This window comes from Crinia signifera, chromosome 5 (genome assembly GCF_055691185.1).
Source record: "Crinia signifera chromosome 5, ASM5569118v1, whole genome shotgun sequence".
NCBI lineage: Eukaryota > Metazoa > Chordata > Amphibia > Anura > Myobatrachidae > Crinia > Crinia signifera.
Genome location: NC_139221.1, coordinates 331136799 through 331157603, shown reverse-complemented (window position 1 = coordinate 331157603; position 20805 = coordinate 331136799). Strand labels below are relative to the sequence as shown.

Below are 20805 nucleotides of genomic sequence, written 5' to 3'. Positions count from 1 at the left end.
CCAGTATCGGTGGTTTCTGTGCTCCGGGAGTTCAAGGGAAATCTCATGGTCAGAATCTCCCCGTGTGTCTGCACCTTAAGTGGTAGAGGAGTGGATGAGACGTGTACATGTGAGAAGGGGCTGCTCGCCCCATAGTAACCAGCACACATGGCAGACTGTATGTCACTATGGGCCTTATTTTGGTTCACTCTTTCTGACAAAATCCTTCTTAGATGGACAAAACCATGTGCACTGCAGGTGGGGCAGATGCAAAATGTGCAGAGAGAGTTAGATTTGGGTGGGGTTTTACTTCAAAGTGAGATCTATATTGAAGTGTAAAAATAAAGCAGCCAGTATTTACCCTGCACAGAAACAAAATAACTCACCCAAATCTAATTCTCTCTGCACATGTTACATCTGCCCCCCTGCAGTGCACATGGTTTTGTCCATCTAAGAAGGATTTTGTCAGAAAGAGTGAACCAAAATAAGGCCCTATGTAAGAAGCTGGGGACATTTCTTTCATGACTGTGAGCCGGCTGTAGAGGATACACAGATCTTACCCCGTAGATGTGATTTAGTGCTCCCCCCAGAACTTCACAATAAGGTGGGAGCAGCCCTGGATGCTGCAGCTGACATGTGCCGCAATACTGCAAGCAAACCACTGGGTGGCGCAAGAAGTCTACGTTTAGACAGTACTCCGGCTAATAAGTACTCCGGCTAAGATTGCCAATCACGGTCGGTCTGGGGTAGGAACAGGTATGACCAGGATCACACCAAAAACACGGCCTGAGAATTATGCAAATTTACTAAGCAGCCGAATTCTCGGGATTGGTATTTTCCAATGGTGACGTCATTGGTATTTGGCTGCCGAGTTTCTCAGGTAAGTCCCCTATTACTAGTAACACAATGCACGCTCTGAGTTATATGGTTATTTGTAGCACATTATGGAGCTTTAACGACCCAGATTATATAGGGGGAGAATCTTCTCCGCCCCCCTTCGCCGCCCATCGCATTTATAATTATCGCATATGTTGTAACATATGCGATAATTATAGCAAAGGACAGCTCTTGCGTTAAGAGCTGTCCTTTGCGGTGAGAGTCGCCGGGTCCCAGCAGGTCCCGGCAGCTCTCCCCTCCCTCCCACACCCGGCGCTGCTGCTGCTGCTGCTGCGCCGGGCTCTCCTCCTCCCTGCACCCGAGAGAGGATCAGTGCAGGGAGGAGGTAACAGGTCCGGGCAGCACAGCTCTGTGCTGCCCGGACACAGGTGAGGGGGGAGGGGGTGATGCGGGGGTCTGTGTGGGGCGGTGGTGGGCAGGCGCGGGGCAGCGGAGTGTTGCGGTAGAAGTCCATTGGCTTCTATGGGGCATCGCCAGATTTTTCTGGCGAGGCCCCCCGACGTGGTAACCCAATTTTCGCTTAGAGAATCTCCCCCATAGTCTTATCTGATGCTGCCATTATGGGCCTTATTCTAGTTCACTCTTTCTGACAAAATCCTTCTTAGATGGACAAAACCTGGGCCCTTATTGTGATTGAGTCGGGCGGCTCTGTGTGCGGACGGACGGCCGATGGTTGGTGTGCAGAGGCGTATCTGCGCATGTGCGAACGCCTCACACGTCCGAACACGGCGTGAGGTCTGTACAGAAAATGATCGTACGGAACCATCTGAGCAGGGGGTGGAGAGGGGCGTGAAGGGCTGTTTGAGCTCATTGCCATATGCATATGGCTAGTGTGGCCAATCCCGGGATCGGCGGGATCCCGGGATTTGGCCTAAAAAAGTCCGGGATTTCAATCCCGGGATTGGAGAATCCAATCCCGGGATTTCGGGATTAGACTGCGCATGCGCAGTCTAATGCCGGGCAGCGTCTGAGCACTCGCTCAGACGCTGCCCGGCTGTTCCCGTAAACTGACCCGACATGCGGCCTGCGTGACAGTAGAGGTCACGCTGCGCAGGCCACACGTCACCAGTGACCGCCTACCCGCCGGCCTGCCTCCGCCTGCCCGCCTCTTCTCTGCCGCCCGCCTGCATGCCAGCCTGCCTCCGCCCGCCCACCTGCCTGCTGTCTTCGATGGAGGTGCACTTGCCGGGAGGCACCGTGCACCTCCAAACCCACTTCTGGCCGCCCGCCCACTCTCTTATGTAAGTAGATGTGCGGGTCGGCCGGGGTGGGTCCAATGCTAATAATGGGCTTTTTGGTTTGGATGCCAATCCCGGGATCCCGGGAATCCCGGGATTGAGCATTTTTCAATCCCGGATCCCGGGATTGAAAAAATGCCCCGGGATTGGCATCCCTACATATGGCCCACGTTTCATGGGCGTTCCCATGAAAACGCTGGGCGTACGTATGGTAATCCGGCCGTGACGCACGTGTGGGGGGCGGACATATGACATAGCCGGATGCCAGCTGCCCGCCCATATCCCTGCTTTTGCACGGAGAAATGCCCGAGTGGTCTGGAGCACTCGGTGCTGCATGACCGCTTGGTCCATCCTCCGATGGTTGGCAACCATCGGAGGATGGGGAGAATCCCACAGATGGAGGAGGTGTTCACTTGTAACATCCACTCGCGGTCCGTTCGGTCGGTGTCTTACCGCATTCGGACGGAGTGAGCGATCCGTACGGAAGGTGGGGCTAAGAACACTCGGTTCTTGACCGAAAATAAGCATCCGTCTGATTAAACTAGAATAAGGGCCCATGTGCACTGCACGGGGGCAGATGTTACTTGTGCAGAGAGAATTAGATTTGGGTGGGGTTTTACTTCAAAGTGAGATCTATATTGCAGTGTAAAAATAAAGCAGCCAGTATTTACCCTGCACAGAAACAATATAACTCACCCAAATCTAATTCTCTCTGCACATGTTACATCTACCCCCTGCAGTGCACATGGTTTTGTCCATCTAAGAAGGATTTTGTCAGAAAGAGTGAACTAGAATAAGGCCCTATGTCCCTTCCAGAACAGCATGGAGTCACCCCAGTAGGCGGCGACCCTTCGGCATGATTGTGTCATCATGGCAGAGTCCAGGCTGCCGGCAACTAGGGGGTTAATCTGAAATAAAATGCAGGTAATAAACCCAGATGCGGGATTTGTCCCGACCTGTCCACATTCCAGCTCTGCAATCAGAATTAGGTAACAATGACCTGATGTCGGTGATCTCAGCGCTGATCATTGCCCAATACCATAACAAGGACTGCGCGGCACGTAAGGGAGCAAGATGACGCCACCGTACAGTATGAGGGAAATCCACAGTGCTCGCATGTTCCTGATGTTAGCGTGTTATATGTAATATGTGTCTCTAACCCAGGGGTAGCCAACTCCAGTCCTCGAGAGCTACCAACAGTTCACGTTTTCCAGCTCACCTCATAGGTGCACTCATTACTGACTGACACATTTTCAAAATATCCACAGGTGGAGCTAATTAATTACATCACTTGTGGATCTGTGAGGAGACCTGGAAAACATGCACTGTTGGTAGCTCTTGAGGACTGGAGTTGGCTGCCACTGCTCTAACCTATCCACTTGTGAGCTGGAGAGTACACCTGACATGTACCAATAGGAGAACGTATAGAACGCTACAGTGCACGATGACTGGGGCGAAGAATGAGGCCCACAGCCTGAGAAACAACCGCACGATGACTGGGGCGCAGAATGAGGCCCACAGACTGAGAAACAATCACACGATGACTGGGGCGCAGAATGAGGCCCACAGCCTGAGAAACAACCGCACGATGACTGGGCGCAGAATGAGGCCCACAGCCTGAGAAACAACCGCACGATGACTGGGCGCAGAATGAGGCCCACAGCCTGAGAAACAACCGCACGATGACTGGGGCGCAGAATGAGGCCCACAGCCTGAGAAACAACCGCACGATGACTGGGGCGCAGAATGAGGCCCACAGCCTGAGAAACAACCACACGATGACTGGGGCGCAGAATGAGGCCCACAGCCTGAGAAACAACCGCACGATGACTGGGGCGCAGAATGAGGCCCACAGCCTGAGAAACAACCGCACGATGACTGGGGCGCAGATTGAGGCCCACAGACTGAGAAACAACCGCACGATGACTGGGGCGCAGAATGAGGCCCACAGCCTGAGAAACAACCGCACGATCACTGGGGCGCTGAATGAGGCCCACAGCCTGAGAAACAACCACACGATGACTGGGGCAAAGAATGAGGCCCACAGCCTGAGAAACAACCGCACGATGACTGGGCGCAGAATGAGGCCCACAGCCTGAGAAACAACCGCACGATGACTGGGGCGCAGAATGAGGCCCACAGCCTGAGGAAAAAACGAACGATGACTGGGGCGCAGATTGAGGCCCACAGACTGAGAAACAACCGCACGATGACTGGGGCGAAGAATGAGGCCCACAGCCTGAGAAACATCCGCACGATGACTGGGGCGCAGAATGAGGCCCACAGACTGAGAAACAACCGCACGATGACTGGGGCGCAGAATGAGGCCCACAGACTGAGAAACAACCGCACGATGACTGGGGCGCAGAATGAGGCCCACAGTCTGAGAAACAACCGCACGATGACTGGCGCGCAGAATGAGTCCCACAGCCTGAGAAACAACCGCACGATGACTGGGGCGCAGAATGAGGCCCACAGCCTGAGAAACAACCGCACGATGACTGGGGCGCAGAATGAGGCCCACAGTCTGAGAAACAACCGCACGATGACTGGCGCGCAGAATGAGGCCCACAGCCTGAGAAACAACCGCACGATGACTGGGGCGCAGAATGAGGCCCACAGTCTGAGAAACAACCGCACGATGACTGGGGCGCAGAATGAGGCCCACAGCCTGAGAAACAACCGCACGATGACTGGGGCGCAGAATGAGGCCCACAGCCTGAGAAACAACCGCACGATGACTGGGGCGCAGAATGAGGCCCACAGACTGAGAAACAACCGCACGATGACTGGGGCGCAGAATGAGGCCCACAGACTGAGAAACAACCGCACGATGACTGGGGCGCAGAATGAGGCCCACAGCCTGAGAAACAACCACACGATGACTGGGGCGCAGAATGAGGCCCACAGCCTGAGAAACAACCGCACGATGACTGGGGTGCAGAATGAGGCCCACAGCCTGAGAAACAACCGCATGATGACTGGGTGCAGAATGAGGCCCACAGCCTGAGAAACAACCGCACGATGACTGGGGCGCAGAATGAGGCCCACAGCCTGAGGAAAAAACGCACGATGACTGGGGCGCAGATTGAGGCCCACAGACTGAGAAAAAAACGCACGATGACTGGGGCGAAGAATGAGGCCCACAGCCTGAGAAACAACCGCACGATGACTGGGGCGCAGAATGAGGCCCACAGACTGAGAAACAACCGCACGATGACTGGGGCGCAGAATGAGGCCCACAGACTGAGAAACAACCTCACGATGACTGGGGCGCAGAATGAGGCCCACAGTCTGAGAAACAACCGCACGATGACTGGCGCGCAGAATGAGGCCCACAGCCTGAGAAACAACCGCACGATGACTGGGGCACAGAATGAGGCCCACAGCCTGAGAAACAACCGCACGATGACTGGGGCGCAGAATGAGGCCCACAGTCTGAGAAACAACCGCACGATGACTGGGGCGAAGAATGAGGCCCACAGCCTGAGAAACAACCGCACGATGACTGGGGCGCAGAATGAGGCCCACAGACTGAGAAACAACCGCACGATGACTGGGGCGCAGAATGAGGCCCACAGACTGAGAAACAACCGCACGATGACTGGGGCGCAGAATGAGGCCCACAGTCTGAGAAACAACCGCACGATGACTGGCGCGCAGAATGAGGCCCATAGACTGAGAAACAACCGCACGATGACTGGGGCGCAGAATGAGGCCCACAGCCTGAGAAACAACCGCACGATGACTGGAGCGCAGAATGAGGCCCACAGTCTGAGAAACAACCGCACGTTGACTGGCGCGCAGAATGAGGCCCACAGCCTGAGAAACAACCGCACGATGACTGGGGCGCAGAATGAGGCCCACAGTCTGAGAAACAACCGCACGATGACTGGGGCGCAGAATGAGGCTCACAGCCTGAGAAACAACCGCACGATGACTGGGGCGCAGAATGAGGCCCACAGCCTGAGAAACAACCGCACGATGACTGGGGCGCAGAATGAGGCCCACAGACTGAGAAACAACCGCACGATGACTGGGGCGCAGAATGAGGCCCACAGACTGAGAAACAACCGCACGATGACTGGGGCGCAGAATGAGGCCCACAGACTGAGAAACAACCGCACGATGACTGGGGCGCAGAATGAGGCCCACAGCCTGAGAAACAACCGCAGGATGACTGGGGCGCAGAATGAGGCCCACAGCCTGAGAAACAACCGCACGATGACTGGGGTGCAGAATGAGGCCCACAGCCTGAGAAACAACCGCACGATGACTGGGTGCAGAATGAGGCCCACAGCCTGAGAAACAACCGCACGATGACTGGGGCGCAGAATGAGGCCCACAGCCTGAGGAAAAAACGCACGATGACTGGGGCGCAGATTGAGGCCCACAGACTGAGAAACAACCGCACGATGACTGGGGCGAAGAATGAGGCCCACAGCCTGAGAAACAACCGCACGATGACTGGGGCGCAGAATGAGGCCCACAGACTGAGAAACAACCGCACGATGACTGGGGCGCAGAATGAGGCCCACAGACTGAGAAACAACCGCACGATGACTGGCGCGCAGAATGAGGCCCACAGTCTGAGAAACAACCGCACGATGACTGGGGCGCAGAATGAGGCCCACAGCCTGAGAAACAACCGCACGATGATTGGGGCGCAGAATGAGGCCCACAGTCTGAGAAACAACCGCACGATGACTGGCGCGCAGAATGAGGCCCACTGCCTGAGAAACAACCGCACGATGACTGGGGCGCAGAATGAGGCCCACAGTCTGAGAAACAACCGCACGATGACTGGGGCGCAGAATGAGGCCCACAGCCTGAGAAACAACCGCACGATGATTGGGGCGCAGAATGAGGCCCACAGCCTGAGAAACAACCGCACGATGACTGGCGCGCAGAATGAGGCCCACAGCCTGAGAAACAACCGCACGATGACTGGGGCGCAGAATGAGGCCCACAGCCTGAGAAACAACCGCACGATGACTGGGGCGCAGAATGAGGCCCACAGACTGAGAAACAACCGCACGATGACTGGGGCGCAGAATGAGGCCCACAGCCTGAGAAACAACCGCACGATGACTGGGGCGCAGAATGAGGCCCACAGCCTGAGAAACAACCGCACGATGACTGGGGCGCAGAATGAGGCCCACAGCCTGAGAAACAACCGCACGATGACTGGGGCGCAGAATGAGGCCCACAGCCTGAGAAACAACCGCACGATGACTGGGACGCAGAATGAGGCCCACAGCCTGAGAAACAACCAAGCGATGACTGGGGCGCAGAATGAGGCCCACAGCCTGAGAAACAACCAAGCGATGACTGGGGCGCAGAATGAGGCCCACCGCCTGAGAAACAACCGCACGATGACTGGGGCGCAGAATGAGGCCCACAGCCTGAGAAACAACCGCACGATGACTGGGGCGCAGAATGAGGCCCACAGCCTGAGAAACAACCGCACGATGACTGGGGCGCAGAATGAGGCCCACAGCCTGAGAAACAACCGCACGATGACTGGGGCGCAGAATGAGGCCCACAGCCTGAGAAACAACCGCACGATAACTGGGACACAGAATGAGGCCCACAGCCTGAGAAACAACCGCACGATGACTGGGGCGCAGAATGAGGCCCACAGCCTGAGAAACAACCGCACGATGACTGGGGCGCAGAATGAGGCCCACAGCCTGAGAAGCAACCGCACGATGACTGGGGCGCAGAATGAGGCCCACAGCCTGAGAAACAACCGCACGATGACTGGGGCGCAGAATGAGGCCCACAGCCTGAGAAACAACCGCACGATGACTGGGGCGCAGAATGAGGCCCACAGCCTGAGAAGCAACCGCACGATGACTGCTCCGTGACTTCCGTGCACCTGCGATTCCCTGGTTTAGGTGGAGTACACTAACGACATTACTCATCCCTCAATCATTTTCTCCTATTGAATTAATAAACCAATTATTAATTGAAATGAGACACTGAGACGGAGAGGACGAGATGAGTGATTGGAGACGCCGCTGCAGGGTGCATAACGACACGTACTGTGCCCGTCTATTGCGCACAGACAGTGACAGTAATTAGGGGTGAGGAGAGTTATTTGCATTACAGGGATCTTGGCCCTTATTCTGGTTCACTCGCAAAGGCAAATTCCTTCTCAAATGGAGAGAACCATGTGCACTGCAGGGGGGCAGATGTAACAGGTGCAGAGAGATTTAGCTTTGGGTGAGTATTTTGTTTCTGTGCAGGGTAAATACTGGCTGCTTTATTTTTACACTGCAATATAGATCTCACTTTGAACTAAATTTTTTTTTTTTTTTTTTTAAAAACTCAGGAGCCCGAGGTGTGCTCCCCACCACCAGTGCTGTGCCTAAACACGTGCAAAGGAGGCCGTGCGATCGAAATGGGTCCGTCTCCGAAGAGACAGGGCCCCGTTTTTCCCCTAACCCCTCTCAACCATAAGGCTGAAGAGGGGAAAATAGGGAACGGTGGGTCCTCTTCGCCGAAGCTTAGAGAGACCCTCATTCCTCAACCCCCGAAAGGGTTAGGACGGTGGGTCCTCCGCAGCCCGTGCTTTGGAGAGACCCGCAGTGGACTTCCCTCTGCCTTGCGGCTCGGGGTCGTCCTCGGGGGGACCGAAGCTCTCCCCAAAAGGCGAGAGCTTCGGCACATTGGGGAAATGGAAGGCCCAGAAGGGTCGACCACACTACCCAAAAAAACGTGACAAACTACAAAAAAATACAAGGAACGTGAAAAGTGACAAACGTGAGAGGGGGAAGAGAAATAAATAATATAGGACCCTAGCCAGAAGGCCAGGGTGGGGGTGTGAAAAATTGTCCTACCTCATCCAAAAGGACGAGGTAAGGACGTGAAGCGCATACCTAGAGGGAAAGTGCGCAGTGCTAGTGCCATACTAGTGCATGGTGATTTTGGGATCACCCGTGCATGTTCGGCACCCCCGAGTTTCCCCGGGGGCACAGTGCAGCCTCGGACTCCAAGCAGCCAGCCAGTCAGCGTCCGACCAAGTGTTTCTCCGCCCTACCAGCAGGCCCTTTCCGACCCCCCGGCATGGGAATGGATACTCCACCGGGCTTTTCGATGAGTCTCCCCCGCAGCGGCCGAATAGACCAACCGAAGGAGAAGAAAACACCTACTCAGTCCCGACGTTTCACCTCTCCCAAGGATTGAGTACTGGGCTGGGCTTTTCGCTGTCTCACTGGCCGAGGTCCAATGTACCCCCCGGACAGTGAGCAATCTACTCGGTCCCAGCTTTTCCCGTCTTCCTGGGATTGGATACTAGACCGGGCTTTTCGAGTGACTCTCCCTCGGAGGCTATAGACCCCCGAACAAGAGCCCCATCTACTAGGCCCGATGCTTCTCCCCTCCCTACCAGTAGGAAGGTATGCTCCCCCCCTACGGCAGGATGAAGATACTCAGCCAGACCTTACACCCGCCCAGAACATGAGGTACACTACTAAAACCCCAGCCAAATCTAACTCTCTCTGCACCTGTTGCATTTGCCCCACCTGCAGTGCACATGGTTTTGTCCATTTGAGAAGGAATTTGCCTTTGTGAGTGAACCAGAATAAGGGCCCTTGTTTGTCTGCTACCCAGAATGCATTGCTGCACTCTGCCTTGTCATATAAACAAATCATGCAGTCAGTGGATCACACACCCAAATGGGGAACAAGTGTTACTGATAAATAAACGCGTCCTACATCCAGGAATTGTGGGTAATAAAATGCAAATGACCAGCTGCGGCTCTGCACAAGCAGGAATATACTGTAGTCCTCATATTCAGGACACATGTAGGGGGCTGAGGATAAGGTGATCTACTGAAAGGGGACAGCCAGGCTGGACCTACTGGGAGCATGGTGTGTTACCCAGGTGCACTCGTAACATCTGCCCCTCTACAGTGCAGCATACCTCCCAACTGGCCCATTTTTCGTGGGACCATCCCGGTATTTTGGGGTGGAAATGCCATTCAGGGCCGGCTAAGGGGTCACATGAGGCTATGGGGTTACTGGCAGGTGAGGGGTTAATGCTCCGGGCTGCAGATACCTGGCCTGCATTGTGTATAATACCTGCTGCAGTGCGTTCCTATATGGGGCTAGGCTATGGGGTGATATGAGGCTATGGGGTTACTCTGGCAGGTGAGGGGTTAATGCTCCGGGCTGCAGATACCTGGCCTGCATTGTGTATAATACCTGCTGCAGTGCGTTCCTATATGGGGCTAGGCTATGGGGTGATATGAGGCTATGGGGTTACTCTGGCAGGTGAGGGGTTAATGCTCTGGGTTGCAGATACCTGGCCTGCATTGTGTATAATACCTGCTGCAGTGCGTTCCTATATGGGGCTAGGCTATGGGGTGATATGAGGCTATGGGGTTACTCTGGCAGGTGAGGGGTTAATGCTCCGGGCTGCAGATACCTGGCCTGCTAACACCGATACCCTGCATTGTATATAATACCTGCTGCAGTGCACTCCTATATGGGGCCAGGCTATGGGGTCACTGGTGCAGTGCGCTGGCTCCTATATGGGGCTAGGCCAGGGGTGTCAAACTCAAATTCATCGGGGGCCGCATCAGCAGTTTGGTCACCCTCAAAGGGCCGGTTGTATCTGCAGGACTATGTGTCCACTCTTTATTATCATAAATTATTGTCACTGCATTCAATTATTACTGTTTTTTGTAATAATGTAAGTAATAACTAGCTCTGAAAGCAGAAACATCGTCAGAATAATGACAAGTAGATATTCAAATGTACAATTTTTGGAAAAATGATTTTGGGAGGAGTTACCTGGATAATACTTGAGAAAGTTCTCAGGAAAGATCTTCCTTCCTGATAGGGGAGATTGGGGGCGTGAAAATGACTTATTGGGCTAATATGAGCTGCTTGGATTTTGAGAAAGATGGAAATGGTCACATAGCTATCCCAACACGTCTTAAGTGGCTCAGTCGACCTGAACACTGTTTGGCCTTGAAGTCAAGTTAGGAGGAGAGCAAGGCCTGGTGTGTAAACGTCACCCTCAGTGACAGATCCCCATGTACAGCGGCCAGCCCGAGCTTGACACTACTAACCTATTAGTCAGCCACCTCGCACACACGGTTACCACATGGAATCCAGCAGTAGTAGCGACCAATCACATACTTCCATTGCACCCATCCGCTACTACCAGCGCGGATCGCCAGCTGTGTGACGTCCCAGTCCCAGCATTTCCCAGCACCAACCCTGCAGCTCCGGCTACGTGAGCTGATTGAAGGGAGAGTGACGTCACACAAGTTCCACAACTCCATCTGGATGCACGCCCTGATTGGCTGCTACTCCATGCAGTAGTAGTGCAAGCCGTCAGACGTGCGGCATGATGTAGGAGACACAGAGCTTCTGGTAGCTCTAATGCATCTCATGGGACACAATGCCCCTGCGTGCTATCTCCTCAGCAGACTGCAGGCCAGGATCTCAAAAAAAGAAGCGAGAATAAAAGGTGAAGGCTGGCGGCGGCTGCGCGGGCCACATGACGAGGTCTGGCGGGCCGGATTTGGCCCGCGGGCCTTGTGTTTGACACCTGTGGGCTAGGCTATGGGGTCATATGAGGCTATGGGGTTACTGGCAGGTGAGGGGTTAATGCTCTGGGCTGCAGATACCTGGCCGGCATTGTGTATAATACCTGCTGCAGTGCGTTCCTATATTGGGCTAGGCTATGGGGTCACATGAGGCTATGGGGTTACTGGCAGGTGAGGGGTTAATGCTCCGGGCTGCAGATACCTGGCCTGCTGACACTGATACCCGGCATTGTATATAATACCTGGTGCTTGGCACCACGCTGTGTCCTGTTGACACTGGGCTCTACCATGGGAGGGGACCAGTTCCACACCAACCGGGGCACATTCCTGTCTGCGATCTGCATTGTCAGGGCCCTGTGACACCTATAGCTGACAGGCGTCACATTCCAGAAGACATGCAGGAGCCGAGATGGCAGACTGGACAGAGACGCCAAGATTATTATTATTATCGTCGTTTATTTATAAGGGTTCCGCAGCGCCCGACAATACATAGATGAGCAAAAAACGATACAAGAAAGATGGTGATTACAGTACAAATGCAAATGAGGACAAGTACATATATAAGACAGTTGCAACATGGATAACTGCACTAGCACCTGTGGTAAAGGAGGGGTACACTGACACACACCTGTGGTAAAGGAGGCGTACACTCTCATACACACACCTGTGGTAAAAGATGGGTACACTATCACACACACCTGTGGTAAAGTATGGGTACACTATCATACACACAAGGGCGTGATACAGCCCTGGTAGTGATCATTGCACATGTGCGTTCCCTCTGTTTACCAAAGGACAAGTGACCGTTGGCCGCTGTGTGATTGACAGCGGACGGCTGTTTGGGGGCGTGCCACCGGTGTTTTCTGGGTGTTCCCCGGGCTTTCAGAGGGAGGGCCGCTGGTGTTAGGGAGCGGCCTCCGTCTCACCACGGCCATCACAGCGCCGAGTTAGTCCTGGCTTACGACGGCGTTTCACATCCCCCTCAGGACCGGCGCGCGGTCTCGGTCTGACCTCTGACTCGGCCCCCTCTCGGCGGTTGATAATGGGGTCGCATGCGATCCTGTGGCCCATGAAGGTCCGGGGGGGGGCGGATGGCCATACATTGCTGCGATACATCGCTATACGGCCATACAATGCTGCGATACATCGCTATACGGCCATACAATGCTGCGATACATCGCTATACGGCCATACAATGCTGTGATACATCGCTATATGATACAGCGCAAGAGGACTTGGATGAACTCGCTCCCAGTGCTCTGAGAGGACATAATGACATGGGTACAGCCTCCGTCCTCCCAGGGATTGCTGTGCTCTGTGCTGTACGTTATACATCGGGGGAGAGTGTCAGTAATCACACCCCCCCCACGGACAGCCTCACCCCTCTAAGCTATGCTGCAGACACCAGAAATGGGAATACAGCATGCTGCAACCTGCATCAGTACACAACCTACATCCCGCGGGGATCGCGGCGCCAATGACCTCCCCGCGGTGATCGCAGCGCCAATGTATACGTGTTACAGACAGGGAGGAAAGTGATCCTGTGTCCTAGAGACTCCGATAACATCCCACAAACATTGCATACATCACAGTGACAGGAACCACCCAGACCAGCCTGTATGATTGTAACTATATAGCACTGACTTCATCCACGTACAGAGCTCACTTTACCCTCCCCCCCCCCGTACAGAGCTCACTTCCCCTCCCACCTACAGAGCTCACTTTACCCCCCCGTAGAGAGCTCACTCCCCCCACATACAGAGCTCACCCCCGCCACGTAGAGAGCTCACTCCCCCCCCCCCCCCACGTACAGAGCTCACTTCCCCTCCCACCTACAGAGCTCACTTTACCCCCCGTAGAGAGCTCACTCCCCCCACATACAGAGCTCACCCCCGCCACGTAGAGAGCTCACTCCCCCCCCCCCACATACAGAGCTCACTCTCCCCCCCACGTACAGAGCTCACTCCCCCCCCCACATACAGAGCTCACTCCCCCCCCCCCCACGTACAGAGCTCACCCCCACCTACAGAGCTCACTCTACCCCCCCCCATGTACATACCTCACTTCCCCGCTGGATTCTGCATCTCATGTGTGACTGTGATAGCGTGTGCCCTAATTGATCTTTATAATGTGTCAGCTCATTATACACAACATAATCCCCTGGATACAGATGTGATAATAATAACTAATAGCCTCTCCCACACTGATCGCACCCGTTCCCCCTTCCATCCCCGTCCTGTCACACTGATTCCACTCCACCCACTGAGTCATTATAATGTGATAGCGGTGGTACTGTGATATTCAGGCCGGATACACCTAGTGTATGGGGGACGCGTCTCGTCCAATAATCAGAGTGCCAGGCAGAGAGTGCTGCATTCTTATCATTGGGAACCTGAGTGCGGAAATGTAGCTAAAGTGGGGTACACCCTGGGGCGATAACGGCCTGATCACTAGTGATAACACCACGCACCCCAGCCTGTGTAATGAAGAAGGACCAATTATTTTGGTATTTCTGAAGCTGGGCACACGGTGAGATATTGTGTTCGATCTTTACTATATAGTCAAAATCAAATTGAAATGGAATGGACATTGAATGGTTTTCAGCCTCATTTGATACCGATTCGATTCTGTAAAATTAAATTGCAGGCAAGACTATATGGTTCAAATCAAATTCGATTCAATCCCGATTCGATACCAATGGAATCAGGATCAAATCACAAGCAAAATCGCACTGTTTGTACACAGCGTAACATCGTTCAGTATGTATCCAGGTTCCGGTATGTCGTCCTGTCAGCTGGATACACTAATAGCTATAGATGATCACGGTAAGAGCGCCTCGCCCACAGGAGCTGACAGTCTCGGTGGGTGGGTGCGTGCTGCAGGAACGTCTCAGTGTTATATATATGTGAGCTCAGGTTCTGCATTTCTGTCCCAGAAAAACTGGTTGTGTCAGATTGGTGACAGCGTAGATAAGTGCTGAGTATATAGGGGGTTGTGTGTATACCCTCAGGGCTGTAGTATAATGAATACTGAGATTGTGCTCTGCAGCCGAAGGCCACATGGTAAGGAGGAATACCAGAGATGTCGACACCACAATGTCAACAGTTATGATGCAGCACATTGTTGAAATGTTGACTTTGAATATGTTGGCATCTGCATAATTCTGACGCGAAATGGGAGGGGGTAGGCAGCAGCAGCAGAGGAATATAACAAAAACATGTGTAGTATGGTCAATCGTGGGGGTGGGTGTACAGGCTTTATCTTTGCAGGGCTGGCGTTTCTAACGCCAGTCCCGCTATCACGCCAGCCCCGCCAGGGGGGCGCGCGTGCAGGAGACGCTCTTGCGCCCCCTGGGCAACGGAGCCTGCCTCTGGTTCCCGCCGTCACCGCTGGGATGCGCGTGCATGTGAGACGCACGCGTGTCCCAGTTCAGTGAAGCCCCTGCCGCCGGCGCTCCCCAGCGGGGAGGGTCTGGCGAGCCACGGCCACAGATGGCAGGGGCTCCATCTGTATTCTCCAAAAATTCAAGCAGGATGCTGGAGGTCTATTCCGACAGGTCTCCTAACAACAAGAGATATAAGGGGAAATTTACTAAGAATACGAATACGACTCAGTTGTATTTTGCCGGAAATACGATTCGTAAATAGGGCAGAGTTACTAATCTGCCGTATTTACCGAATCGTGTTTGGGCGATGGCGCAGGCGACTGTATTCTGACGTATTTGTATTCGTATTTAGCGGTTGAATATACGGCCGCTAAATACAAATACAAGTCGGCAGCCTGCACGGATCAGTCAGCCAGAATTACCGTTGGGTTTTTTGGGGTTCAATCGCACAAGGCCTTCAATGATCCTGGCACACTCCTTTAATATTTAATGAAACCCAGGAGACTAATGATAGTGAATAATTCTCCAAACATGCAAGAACATATGGTAGAAACATCATGACAGCACCCGTCATCTCAAGGATGGGCGGGGAGCTGAACAATGGAGGAATCTGATAGGAGGATTTGAATGGTTGCTGTCCATTTAAACCTGCTCAGGACAACAGCACCGGTTGCCCTGAGGAAGATCTGCGAAGCGTACGCCAGCTATACCAGCCGTGCGGTAGCTCTGCATGTACTAGATAGTCTCGAATTGTGTCCTCATCTATAAGTCCTTTAATGTTACATTAAACTGTGTTATTAACTAATAAAAATCTTGGTAACTGACCAAATCACTTTGTAATAAAATCTGCCGGCCTTCCCCATGATGCCCACTCGTTTCTGATCTGGTGGACAGCGTAACATAGATCTGCCACCTATTACAGATATAAAAACAATAGCATCACGGGACAGTGTAGGTGGATGTTACAAAATATCATTGTCTCCATAGATATATGTAAGTTATAAAGCTGCCAAAAATTACTCAATAAAAGCTACATTTTATTGTGTAACAGTTCTTTTTTTCTTTTGGTGCACGGTACACCACACACGTGACAAACCTTATTCTGTCCCAAAAGCAGCCAGAATTACCCCCATAGTTTATCTGGATCAAATGTCTATTTTCCAGTATGGAACCTAAGGGGTGCTTTTACCCTTGGGGAGGACTGTGGGGGATCCACATGTCAAAGAAGGAATGTAACATTCAATTTCCTTTTATTATTTCTGTCACCTGTCCAAAGAGCAGCGCCACAGGAAGTGCACCAACCCCCTTATTTTTTGCTATTGTTCTATAAAGCCCCTTTGGGACCAGGCCTCGTACATATTCCTTTCTGGCAGCTCCTCTGAAGCAGCGCGTAGTTTCTTCTAAATGTATCTGTTAGGGTTAGGCTCAAAGGGGGGGGGAGGGGATCGGGCTTTCCCACAGAAGGAAGCGTCTGCCTGAGATCCCACAAACCCACACGGCCTGCCTGATACCCCGTACCCCTGCGGCCTGCCTGAGATACCCCAAATCCCTTGGGCCTGCCTGAGATCCTCTGTACCCCTGTGGCCTGCCTGATACCCTGTACCACTGCGGCCTGCCTGAGAACACCCGTACCCCTGCGACCTGCCTGAGATCCCCCAAACCCATGCGGCCTGCCTGATACCCTGTTCCCTTCGGCCTGCCTGAGAACCCCGTACCCCTGTGGCCTGCCTGATACCCTGTATCCCTGCGGCCTGCCTGATACCCCGTACCCCTGCGGCCTGCCTGAGATCCCCCAAACCCATGAGGCCTGCCTGATACCCCGTACCCCTGCGGCCTGCCTGAGATCCCCCAAACCCATGCGGCCTGCCTGATACCCCGTACCCCTGCGGCCTGCCTGAGAACCCCCAAACCCCTGTGGCCTGCATGAGATCCCCCGTACCCCTGCGGCCTGCCTGATACCATGTACCCCTGCGGCCTGCCTGATACCATGTACCCCTGCGGCCTGCCTGAGAACCCCTGTACCCCTGCGGCTACAAGGTGCAGTGTAGGAGGGGAGGTGTCTAGAATGAGAAGCGGTCATCTATTAGAATGAACTTAGGTCTACAGTCATTAGGTCGACCCCACTAGGTCGACTGGCAGGAAGGTCGACCTGACTTAAGGTCGACATGGGCCAAGGTCGACATGACTTAAGGTCGAATTTGCATAAAGGTCGACATGACTTAAGGTCGAATTTGCATAAAGGTCGACATGGGTTTTTCACTGTTTTTTTGAGCCGACATGTGCCGACAGGCGGTATTTCATGCCCTACCATCCACTAGGGCGTGGAGGAGGTTATTAAAGCTGTGGCGAGCGAAGCAAGCCACCGTGCCCGAAGCATTGCGAGCGAAGCGAGCAATGCGAGGGTCCGATTCTCATTGCCAACTGTGTCCATGTCGACTGTGTCGACATTCGGGTAAAAAAACAGTGAAAACCCCACGTCGACCTTCCTCATGTCGACCTTTATGCAAATTCGACCTTAAGTCATGTCGACCTTGGCCCATGTCGACCTTAAGTCAGGTCGACCTTCCTGCCAGTCGACCTAGTGGGGTCGACCTAATGACTGTAGATGTGGTCTGACAGATGTACCAGATTCCTCTAGAACAGGGAGCAGGGTTATCTGGAATCCATAGATTAGGGACAGACACCTGTGATAATGGATCCTCCTATAAATAACTCATTTTATGGCTTAAGACCGAGAAAGTGTATTTGTCCCTCACTGATATATTGTTTTATACAGCACCAGGGACTACGGACAGACACAGTATGGGGGTACAGGTCCTACGTAACACTGCTCCCTGGTGTACAGTATGGGGGTACAGGTCCTACGTAACACTGCTCCCTGGTGCACAGTATGGGGGTGCAGGTCCTACGTAACACTGCTCCCTGGTGCACAGTATGGGGGTACAGGTCCTACGTAACACTGCTCCCTGGTGCACAGTATGGGGGTGCAGGTCCTACGTAACATTGCTCCCTGGTGCACAGTATGGGGGTACAGGTCCTACGTAACACCGCTCCCTGGTGCACAGTATGGGGGTGCAGGTCCTGCATAACACTGCTCCCTGGTGCACAGTATGGGGGTGCAGGTCCTGTGTAACACCTGCTCCCTGGTGCACAGTATGGGGGTGCAGGTCCTGCATAACACTGCTCCCTGGTGCACAGTATGGGGATACAGGTCCTACGTAACACTGCTCCCTGGTGCACAGTATGGGGGTGCAGGTCCTGCATAACACTGCTCCCTGGTGCACAGTATGGGGGTGCAGGTCCTGCATAACACTGCTCCCTGGTGCACAGTATGGGGGTGCAGGTCCTGCATAACACTGCTCCCTGGTGCACAGTATGGGGGTGCAGGTCCTGTGTAACACTGCTCCCTGGTGCACAGTATGGGGGTGCAGGTCCTGCATAACACTGCTCCCTGGTGCACAGTATGGGGGTGCAGGTCCTGCATAACACTGCTCCCTGGTGCACAGTATGGGGATACAGGTCCTACGTAACACCGCTCCCTGGTGCACAGTATGGGGGTGCAGGTCCTACGTAACACTGCTGCCTGGTGCACAGTATGGGGATACAGGTCCTACGTAACACTGCTCCCTGGTGCACAGTATGGGGGTACAGGTCCTACGTAACACTGCTGCCTGGTGCACAGTATGGGGGTACAGGTCCTACGTAACACCGCTCCCTGGTGCACAGTATGGGGGTGCAGGTCCTGCATAACACTGCTCCCTGGTGCACAGTATGGGGGTGCAGGTCCTGTGTAACACTGCTCCCTGGTGCACAGTATGGGGGTACAGGTCCTACGTAACACTGCTCCCTGGTGCACAGTATGGGGGTACAGGTCCTGTGTAACACTGCTGCCTGGTGCACAGTATGGGGGTGCAGGTCCTGTGTAACACTGCTCCCTGGTGCACAGTATGGGGGTGCAGGTCCTGCATAACACTGCTCCCTGGTGCACAGTATGGGGGTGCAGGTCCTGTGTAACACTGCTGCCTGGTGCACAGTATGGGGGTGCAGGTCCTGCGTAACACTGCTCCCTGGTGCACAGTATGGGGGTTCAGGTCCTGCGTAATACTGCTCCCTGGTGCACAGTATGGGGGTGCAGGTCCTACGTAACACTGCTCCCTGGTGCACAGTATGGGGGTGCAGGTCCTACGTAACACCGCTCCCTGGTGCACAGTATGGGGGTGCCGGTCCTGTGTAACACTGCTCCCTGGGGCACAGTATGGGGATACAGGTCCTACGTAACACTGCTCCCTGGTGCACAGTATGGGGGTGCAGGTCCTGCATAACACTGCTCCCTGGTGCACAGTATGGGGGTGCAGGTCCTGTGTAACACTGCTGCCTGGTGCACAGTATGGGGGTGCAGGTCCTGCATAACACTGCTCCCTGGTGCACAGTATGGGGGTACAGGTCCTACGTAACACTGCTGCCTGGTGCACAGTATAGGGGTGCAGGTCCTACGTAACACTGCTCCCTGGTGCACAGTATGGGGGTGCAGGTCCTGCATAACACTGCTCCCTGGTGCACAGTATGGGGGTGCAGGTCCTGTGTAACACTGCTGCCTGGTGCACAGTATGGGGGTGCAGGTCCTGCATAACACTGCTCCCTGGTGCACAGTATGGGGGTACAGGTCCTACGTAACACTGCTGCCTGGTGCACAGTATGGGGATACAGGTCCTACGTAACACTGCTCCCTGGTGCACAGTATGGGGATACAGGTCCTGCGTAACACTGCTCCCTTGTGCACAGTATGGGGATACAGGTCCTACGTAACACTGCTCCCTGGTGCACAGTATGGGGGTGCAGGTCCTACGTAACACTGCTCCCTGGTGCACAGTATGGGGGTGCAGGTCCTACGTAACACTGCTGCCTGGTGCACAGTATGGGGATACAGGTCCTGCATAACACTGCTCCCTGGTGCACAGTATGGGGGTACAGGTCCTGCGTAACACTGCTCCCTTGTGCACAGTATGGGGATACAGGTCCTACGTAACACTGCTCCCTGGTGCACAGTATGGGGGTGCAGGTCCTACGTAACACTGCTCCCTGGTGCACAGTATGGGGGTACAGGTCCTGCATAACACTGCTGCCTGGTGCACAGTATGGGGGTGCAGGTCCTGTGTAACACTGCTGCCTGGTGCACAGTATGGGGGTGCAGGTCCTGCGTAACACTGCTCCCTGGTGCACAGTATGGGGGTGCAGGTCCTGCATAACACTGCTCCCTGGTACACAGTATGGAGGTGCAGGTCCTGCGTAACACTGCTCCCTGGTGCACAGTATGGGGGTGCAGGTCCTACATAACACTGCTCCCTGGTGCACAGTATGGGGGTGCAGGTCCTGCGTAACACTGCTCCCTGGTGCACAGTATGGGGGTGCAGGTCCTGCATAACACTGCTGCCTGGTGCACAGTATGGGGGTGCAGGTCCTGCGTAACACTGCTCCCTGGTGCACAGTATGGGGGTGCCGGTCCTGCGTAACACTGCTGCCTGGTGCACAGTATGGGGGTGCAGGTCCTGCGTAACACTGCTGCCTGGTGCACAGTATGGGGGTGCAGGTCCTGCGTAACACTGCTCCCTGGTGCACAGTATGGGGGTGCAGGTCCTGCATAACACTGCTGCCTGGTGCACAGTATGGGGGTGCAGGTCCTGTGTAACACTGCTGCCTGGTGCACAGTATGGGGGTGCAGGTCCTGCGTAACACTGCTCCCT

At 54.2% G+C, this 20805-nt stretch overlaps 1 protein-coding gene across 1 annotated transcript in view; it reads right to left on the bottom strand.

Annotated features, from left to right (window-relative positions):
- The window catches only part of EPPK1 (epiplakin 1), a 72555-nt gene that overhangs the window by 19980 nt on the left and 31770 nt on the right, over window positions 1-20805 (bottom strand). The gene's annotated exons all lie outside the window — the stretch shown is intronic.